Genomic DNA, 9,942 nt, shown 5'->3' with positions numbered 1-9,942 from the left:
ATATATTGCGATTTGTATTTAGATTCAAAATACGAAGTCTAGTGGGAACTTATATGTCCAAATCTATCAAATTCATTTGATCTACCAATGATATTGAATATAAGAACATAATTTCCACATATACCATGAGGTATGTAGCATCGTAATTGATGTCGGGTCTCTGCATGAACCCTTGTGTTATAAACCTCGCTATTTCACCACCTTATGGAATAAATCCATTTTTCTTCTAGGGGAAGACATTGTGTTGTTGAGTAAAAGTAATTTTCCTTGATTACCACCTTTTGTTTGACCAAGTTGAGTGCTGAAGCATCGTGCATAGGATTTTTAGTCAAGATCCAATTGAAGGTGTACAACCATTTTGATGAGAGATTTATATCGATAATTTGTAGTCTTTGGTATTTATTGATCCTATGGAATCAATATAGTTTATTGAAATATTATCCTATTTAACTCCATATATTTCCTAAAACAATGGAGTTAGGGTGTTCCCATGACTCAATGTCTGAATTTGTGTACATATTTGTGTTGGGTATTTGGATGCTGAACATCCATAGACGTTTAGATAGTGAATATCTATAAGGTGTCTATTAACTTAATTTTGATTTGCATTTATTGTCTTATAGGAGGGATTCCTCTGTTTCCACGGTAGCTTGAAAGAAGCTTTGTCCTTTCTGACCATACTTCTTTCCCTCTTATTTTGAGTTAGGAGTTGAGTGGTTTTGTTTGGTACCTCCACTGTTTCCGGCATATTCTTAGCATGAATGTAGGATTTGGGAATGTAGGATTTGGTGATACCTTTGTGACGAGTAAATGCATCTAGCAAATTATTTGTAATATGTTACAAATACAAGATGTTCTGAATAAGGATTCAGATCTTAGGTACGTGGATATGAGGTCTGAATGTGAATATATGTGATATTCTCTTATGATTCCTAGCATTATTTGTGGTATTAATCTTCCCCTAATGTCTGAAATTATCCTCAAAATATTATTAGCATACCGGCAATGAATATGTCCCATTTGAGGGAATCGAGGTATTATATGATTGACAGATACTTATACCTCATATGGATCTCCAATACTCTTTGATGTATACTGTATGATGGTAATATGGGTACGTGCAGAATGTAAACGATTCGCATATGGGAAATACTTGGCTGAGGCAAAATTTTCAGGTATTAACTGCAACGGAGGGAGCCGTATGATTGCAATTGGATGAATTTGGTTTAATGATATGGTTTGTAAAACCACATGTCACCAACAAGATATTGACAAATTGTAATTCTATGGTTGGTCATGCAGATGATTTGATAATCTTGATGAGATATTCAGCTAGACCATTGTGGATGTGCACATATGGTACTTAATGCAGTAGTGTCCGAAGCGAAATAATAATTGACTGCACGTTAAGAAACGACATTATCCATGTGAAGGGATTTGATCCTACGTCCAGGATAATTTTCTCTAATTTTAATTATTTGAGCAATGAGTTTGGCATAAGTGTGATGTCTTATATATAAGGAACACATGTACGACTATTTTTTAGATGCATCAATCAACATTGTAGAGTACCTAGATGGTCTATGAAATTGTTGAATAGAGTCACATATATGTTCTGGAATGCTATCAAGAAATTGGGTGGTACATTTTAAATTTTAACGTAAGAGAGTTTTAAAATTAAATTCCTTGTGACATATGCGGTGCACACAAATATGAAGATTTTGGGAATATGGTGATCAATAGAATTGTTAATAATTTTTCTCATCATCTCTAAGGTAGAGTGACCAAGGCAATCATGCAAAGTCTTGATTTGATCAAGATAGAAAAATTATTTAGTACGCAATATATGGTACGAGTTTGATGTATGTATAGTACAATCCATATGGTATATAGGGAAGCTTGCCATATTTTGTTAATTAAGAGGAGAAATTCCTCTTTTGGTGTCATCATGAGTTTCGATATAGAAACTATTTTGATGGATATCTCTATAATTTAGTAATGTATGTGTTGAATCGAGATACTATAGAGCATCATCGATTATGACTTGTGTACCTATAGGGAAAGTAATTATGGCATGACCAGAGCCAAAAATCACTGCATCATGTCTAGCAATTGTCAAAACATTTTCTTATCTCTTAATAAGAGGTTTGGAAATATTTTAGTTTTCCTAAGTATAAATTTGTGGTGCATATGTCCACTAGGCACATATCTTCTTCTATCAGATTGAGTCCCGTAGAAATCTATATATAGAATTGAAAATTTTGATACAAAATTCTTTATCAGATATATAGAATGTATACATACTTTATTGTAGTATCATAGTACTGATACAATATTGTATTACAACATTTAATGAGACATAGATAACATAATATCTAAAGAATTAGGAGATTAGTTAAGATCTCCAAACATGTCATGCAAAGCAAATTTGACAAACATATTTTTGTGCTCATGGGATCTTCTGGTTGTTACTTGGTTCTAAGGAATTAGGAGACTAGTTAAGGTCTCTAAACATGTTGTGCAAAGCAAATTTGATAAACATATTTTCTGTGCTCATGGGATCTTCTAGTTGCAGAAGAGTCTGGTTGTTACTTGGTTCTTGTAGAACTTATTGTGAACAACTAGCCTCCTTGATGGAGTCAGTTTGAAGATTAAAGTGTGTTTCAAATCTTTACCCTTGAGCAGGTCAGTTACGTCCACGGATTGTAAATATAGATCAACTAAATGTTTCAGATTGTGGCATTTTATAGTGGAGTGCTTGTAGCATCCACACTTACGACAAATAATAGATCTATCAAGTTTGGGTCTAGAAATACCTTTTTCCTGATCCGGTGCATAGGGCTTTTACTTTTTGTTGCGTGTGCATTTACCATTAAAGTTCTTTGGATGACGTCTAAAAGTGCCATCGAACTTGTTATTCTGAATATTAGTATGTACTTCAGGTAAAAGAGCAGCGCCAATTGGACACTAATGATGATTCCTTAGAAGGAGTTCATCATGCCTTTTAGCCTAAAGTACATGAATTAAGTTGGAATAAATTTGGTATTCTGGCACGATATTGTGTTGTAAGATCCTATCTGTGGGATCCAAGAAAACTAGTCCACTAAAATATAACGCTATATTAGAAATCATTTTCTTTCTTTCTACGATTATATTATGCCAAGGAATAACCAAAAAAATTATTCATTTGTTCCTTAGTTGTATGTCCAAATTTTGAATGTGATTTTTTTAGATAATGGAAGTAAAACTTCCTATTTCAGTTAGTTGAGTGTATGGATGTACGCCTAGATCACCTAAGTTCGAGTCCTCCTGAATGTTTACATCTTGTTGGTGCAGATCTGAGGCTAGACATTGTACATCTATTATCTAATTTTTTGGAATGCCATGTTACGGGTAACATGATTAAGGTAATTTTGCTGATCTCAACGCTGATACCACAACATCACATTCAAACTTAATTCAACATGAAATCATTATTGGCAAATTGCATCTAGCCATCCAATATCGTCACTTTCTAAGAAAACTAGTGCACTAAAATATAGCACTATATTAGGAATCAATTTCTTTTCTACCACTACTCAACCATTCCCAACTAGAAAAAAGGCACAGATGAGTGCACAATTTTTCTAGGGTTTAATAATCCATTTTGTTTAATAATAATCTATCTAGTGCACACATCCAAGTTCTTAGACTAGTGGGGAGGACTAAGTAACAGTTTGGGACTACCTTAGGGCAATGTCGATGAAGAGGGAGTCAAGGCGTCGGTGTGCAGGAGGCTGGCGTTGGGGTGAAGGAGGTCATGTGGTAGAGGAGGCCGAAGAGGGCGCAATGCACGGAGGGAGCCGAGACATTGGTGTGGAGGAGGTCGGCGTCAGGATGGATGAGGATGCAGCGTTGACTCCAAGATGTGTAGGAGGTCATGCGGTAAACGAGGTCAGGTAGGGCCCAACATGAGAGGGAGTTCAGGCGTCAGTGTGGTTGCTCTCAGTTGCTAAGTGTTGAAGAAGGGTGGACAAGGACAATTATATAGGGCAACAATACTATCATTATCGCATCATGTAACCAACCAACAATAATAATATACTAGATCTAGTAGTGTAACAGTTTAAATGCGTGGGGCATGGGAATCGAGGTGTCGGTGATAGTCTATCTGCTAGTTCAGAACTAGAACCAGCAATGGTAGCATGAATGCACTAGGCATGGGCACCGAGGCGTCAATAGGCCATCACTGCCGGTTGGTAATTAGATAAATAGAAAAAAGGGATGCTTGAGCTGCAGGGCTAGGAAATCACTCATACATTCCAAAACATTGCAAGCCCAACATAAACCTTTGGTTCTACAAGTTAGAGTTGAGGTTTATAAAGTGTGCAAGCAATTCCTCGATCAATAGGCGGTGTGGTACTAAAGGATAGCAAAGGTAGCAGGTAGCAATGGGCAGTGATGCAGAGGGGAGGTAAAATCGAGTGAATAATTGGGAAGATAAGTTACTAAATATTAATAAATATAAATTACAGCATAGTACATAAAAGATAATTTATATACTGGTTCATATATAATACATATATATAAAAGTTCATATATAATACATATCTAAAAGTTCTTTACACCAGTTTAACAATCCCTCACAATGTTAAAACATGTTGCTGGATTATTTCCCCCTCCAGAAGGTAGATGTTGCTCACTCTGATGAAGATGACATTGTCCTCATCAATAGTGTACATGTGACCATGTAGAAACAAGGTAACCGACAAAGAGCATAGCAATAGTTGTCATTGGGATCAAAAGCAATCTGGGACAACAAAGCATTGTTCAGTCCCAGGGCGTACTGGAGAGCAGCAACAATGACTATTCACTAACTTTGGGTTGGATAAACTTGGCATCCTGAAACTAGAAGCAAACGTTCCTGTCGCCTGGAATGAGACCTAGGTGACGAGCAACAAGCTGGCTGACCCTAACCCTCTAAGGGCAAGGATTAAAATGAGCCATCACAATGACAAAATTAGTAGATATACAAAAAATAAGACAAGAAGAACATAGATGTCACATCCCAAAACGCTAATTACGGGACTAAGCATGTATAATCATCATGGTGGTATGTTTTATGCGATTAGTTATTATTTTGGATATTTCGGGAGTGAAAATGGTATAGTAAGAGATAGGAAGACCCTAAATACCTTGGGGAAAAGAAGAAAAGAAAGAAGAAAGAAGAAAGAAAAGAGGAAATTAGAACAAAATTTAGCAAAAACCTTTCTCGCGGTTTGTCCGAGCTCAACCACGGTGGAGAACCACGTAGGCTTGCCACATGGGCTTCCCGCGGTCTGACCGACCGTTCCTGCGGTTTGATCACCAGCGCACAGAGGCTCCCTTAAGTGGTCGATCGCTTCTCTCACTCCTTCTCTCTCTCATTTGCCTCTCTCTCTCTCCTCTCATTCACTCTTTCAATCCAACAAATCCTAGAGAGAGAGAGAGAGAGAGCTCCAAATTGACGTGTCGATGGACGAAGATCAGAGGTGGAGACCACGAGCTTCCCGGAGGACTTCCCTGAGCTTCTTCCCCCTTTCCTCCCCATCAGAGGGGTTTCCTCGCCGTTTCTTCCTCCATGAGTTCATTCACCCTCCGGGAGTCAAATTGGTGGATCAAAGCTTCCCGGAGGATTTTGATCTAATACAAAGTTCCTCTACACCGTGGTAAACATCCCTCTACCATTTTCCCGTCGTTTCCTAGCCCTAGGCGATCACCGTTTCGATTTTCGCCACGAAACCCTAGTGAATACTAGGTCTAGATCTCATTTTTGAGGTTTTACGTGTTCGGACCGTGCATGTAGTCCAAATAATCATAGAATACATTTCCTTAGTCCTATGGTGTATTTTGGTGCCATTCATCATCGAAGGTTTTGCCGGAGTCCTCACCGGTGACCCCGCGAAGCTGCTGTCGGCAGGGTTTGGCGGTCTAACCACCAGTAGGTCGGTTCAAAATATCAGAATTTAGGAGTCAGACTGCCATTAGAGCCGATCTGACTTCCATCGTACCTTCGGTCTGACCACAAGGGCCCTAAACTCTCTGCATGATCGTGATCTGACCGCCACTTACACATCGGTCTGACCGCCAACCATTCCAGGCTATGTGTACTTAGGTTATCTTGTCTGGGGTTTCAAACTTTGAAACTCTAATATTTTTGTGGTCTTTTGCAAATGTTTTCAAAACATAATGCTCTATTATTATCCAAGCACACATCATTTACATATTTTTCCATCATTCATTTGTTTATACAATGCGTTCTTGATTCGTTTAGAGAGCGTTGCGACGATGGTCCAAGCGAGTGAAGGCAACGTCGAGCTACCAGAGTTTTGTGAGTGCTGTGCGGGCAATATCATGCAACTGACAGAGCAGCAAGGCAAGCATCTAATCATATCGCACCTTGTTTGAATTGAATGAAGTCTAAATTGAGAAGTTATCGCTTATGTACATCTACATGGTTAGCAAATCGATGTTGGACTTATATGGGTAGAACCTATATTGATTTGCATTACCTCTACCTTGAGTTGATGCTTATCCATATCCTTGTAGCCTTGGTCACATGGTTAATGTCTTACTTACAAATTATTCAAAATGCTTAGTAATGCATAGGTCCCCGGTAGAAGACGAACAATGGTTCAACCATTGTTTGCGAGCTTAGGACTTACTTATTATTCACAATTACATTGATAATGATGTGAGATCTATGAGATGTGAGATGAGGCAAGATGCGGGCAGTGCTAGGTGTATGTTGGGAGTGGAACCCGGATGCCATAGACCGTTTGCATCATTTAAGCACCGTCCATCAATGCCGTTGGCTTTAGCACTTTTTGCACAACCACATATTCAGATAATAGACAAATGAGCCGAGTATCATACGCTGTGCTGATGCTTCTTGTGTGTCCCTATGACACGTAAAACAAATAAAGGAGAAGCAAGATGGCGGGGAGCCAGAGGTGTCCGAGACACGCTCGCGGTAATCCCGGTGCCATAAGGGCATATGCAAGTGGATAGTTCCAGGTATGAGAAATGTTATCTCAAGGGCTAAGAGGATGGACTCAGGTCATATGGATAAAGTTGTATCACCCATGCAGGGTGTAAGAATAATTCAAATTGCTGCACTCTCGGTCATGAGTGTGCTTCTGTCCATCCGCATTAGTCGTAGAGTTTCCGAATTTTGGAATATGACATAGTATGTTGGGTTTGGTTGTTGGGGATTATTGATTATATGAGATGGTTCCTTTTACATTTATGTGCAGGTTGTTGTTGCAGGATAGATGTGCTTTGAGTTAAGTATATGTGCTCACACATAGATGTTAGATTGCTTACGCTTATAAAATTACTTAACCTTGTGGCCTACTCTTTGCTAATGCCTTAAATGCATAATTCTTGGAGTTAGGTTATTGTATATACCCATTATGGATTAAGTCTTGTGAGTACCTTCGTACTCATGCTGCTCTTTTAGGTTCTGCCGATAAGGAGAAGCTTGTGTTTGACTACATCATGCCCGCCAATGTAGGTGGTAGGAATGACTAGTGCAAACTACTTGTGTGACGTGCTTTTGGGTGGAGCCTAAGGGCATATGGCTTCACCTAGCTTTTGGTGTTAATAGGTGTTATCATCCACTATGTAGTTTCTAGTTTTAGTTAGGAGGTGATCTGTTCTTTACCTTCCTAGCTTCCTTTTGTTGTAAATTATATAAATAGTTAAGTGCTTAAGAACTTGTAATATAATTTAATTACTCGCTCTTTCTTTAGCTTTTTCATGATGTTATATGTTGGAAAGGTATATATTTCAATCTTGGGCACAAAACACGTGCCAGGACTATCGGAATTGGATTCTGGTTAATCATTATGGATGCGATTATGTTATAGACAATTCCTAGTGATTAATTAGAATACAATTTGGATGGTTCCTCATAGCGTGACATCAGAGCTTCATTTAATGAAGTAGTCTAAAAACACTTAAGATGTGGATTAGTAAAGGGTGTTAACTTCACTAAGCAACCAACTAAAGTTTCTTTTTACCTCTTCATGCTAATATGTATAAATTTGCTGTATTATGCCCCTAAGTGTAATGAACTGTTGATTGATGCATTGAGTGTTTATTCCACATGGTGATGTCTTTATGGAGTTTGTTGCATCGACGAAAAAAGTAAGGAACACATTCTGATGGTGGTAAATATTGAGGGCTCAACCAGTGCGAGATAGGGGTCTAGTTTGTTCCGTACGGTGATGGTACGGAAAGTGAATACGTTAGCAATAATATGTGAACATGCACCATATAATGGTAGTTATGGTCGTCTACCCATGTGGCGATTACATGGTGTCCCGTAAGGCGATGATACGAGAAGTGAATACGTTGGCAACAATGTATGAATGTCACTTTGCGGTGAGATGCACAAGTACTGTTCACGCGAGAAATAAAAGGTAGCACAGAGGGTGATAATTGGTAGTCATTGTGTATATAAGTGCATATAATCTTGATGTTTGTTGAGGAGAGATACACTCGGGAAAGAAATATATAGATAGGGGTCGAGCATGCCATCATTTCCCTATTGCTCATATAGAATGCATTTTCTAGAAATATGGTATTCTGCATCCAAGCGAGTGATATCTAGCTAATGCTATGTTGCTATGTCAGAATTTGACCTTTCCTTCTTTTATCTTATCATCACAACAGGATGAGAACCCACCAACATTTTGGAGATCTTCCTGACGGTTCTAATGAGCCCCATTGCCTTCACCACCGAGTATGGATGTTCTCATGCAAATAGAACCAAACCGTCAAGCTCAGACGACGCTCCTCGAAGCTCTCATCCGTAACATGGCCCCTCATGGAGGAGGTGGAGCCGGACACCGGGACGACTTCTCGGATTTCCTTAGAACTCAGACGTCCACCTTCACGCGGGCTAATGATCCTCTCGATGCCGACCATTGGCTCTGAACCATTGAGTAGAAGCTCGTGCTTCTTAGGTGTGAGGACCACGAGAAGGCTCTCTTCGCCGCACATCATCTTCAAAGTGCTATTGACATGTGGTGGTTCAACTTTCTAGCCATGAACGTTGCCAACCACCGAGTATCTTGGGCAAAGTTCCGTCAAGTCTTTCGTGATTATCACATCTCCAAGGGGTTGATGGAGATCAAGAGGTGGGAGTTTCTGGACCTCAAGCAGGGAGGCAAGCATGTCATGGAGTATGTGCAGGTGTTCAACCACCTTGCATAATATGCGCCGGATGAGGTCAACACTGATGAGAAGAAGAAATATCGGTTTGTCAATAGCTTCTCCTCAAAGATTCAAGACCGGCTTTCAGCTCACGAGTTCACTGACTTCAACAAGTTGATGAGCACCTCCCTCATGGTCAAGTTCAAGATGAAGAGCTACCAGGAGGAGAAGAAGCGCAAGAGGGTTCTGTAGCCTTCCATGGGTGGGAGCTCTCAACATACACGGATGGAGAGTCAACCTCCTCCATCTCACATGTTAGCTTCGAGTGCTCCACACCCAATGTGGATAGTGCCGTGTCCATCTTTCTCCACTCCGCAAGGATAACCTCCAAGATCTACCATATCTCAGGGGAATGTGATAGGTGGCCCCGATGACCCATGTTACAATTGTGGCCGTTTTGGTCACTATACATAGGATTTCCCTTTCCCAAAGCTAGGAGCCATGATGACTGCTCCAAGGCTTTCATAGTCAGCACAACCCCTTTCCCAAGTTTCCAAGACAGCACACGTTCCCAATCATGGCCAAGTGAACTACACCACCCCCAAGGAAGATCACGAGGATGCCGATATATTGATGGGTGTGTTACTCGTAAATTCTTCCCCTACAATTGTGCTTTTCGATTCTATGGCATTTCATTCATTCATCAAGGAAGGGTATATTTTGAGTCACAATATTGCCACCCAAACCCTGCCTTCTTCATTC

The sequence above is a fragment of the Phragmites australis genome, chromosome 1 (assembly GCF_958298935.1).
Source record: "Phragmites australis chromosome 1, lpPhrAust1.1, whole genome shotgun sequence".
Classification (NCBI taxonomy): Eukaryota; Viridiplantae; Streptophyta; class Magnoliopsida; order Poales; family Poaceae; genus Phragmites; species Phragmites australis.
This window is presented reverse-complemented; position numbering follows the sequence as displayed.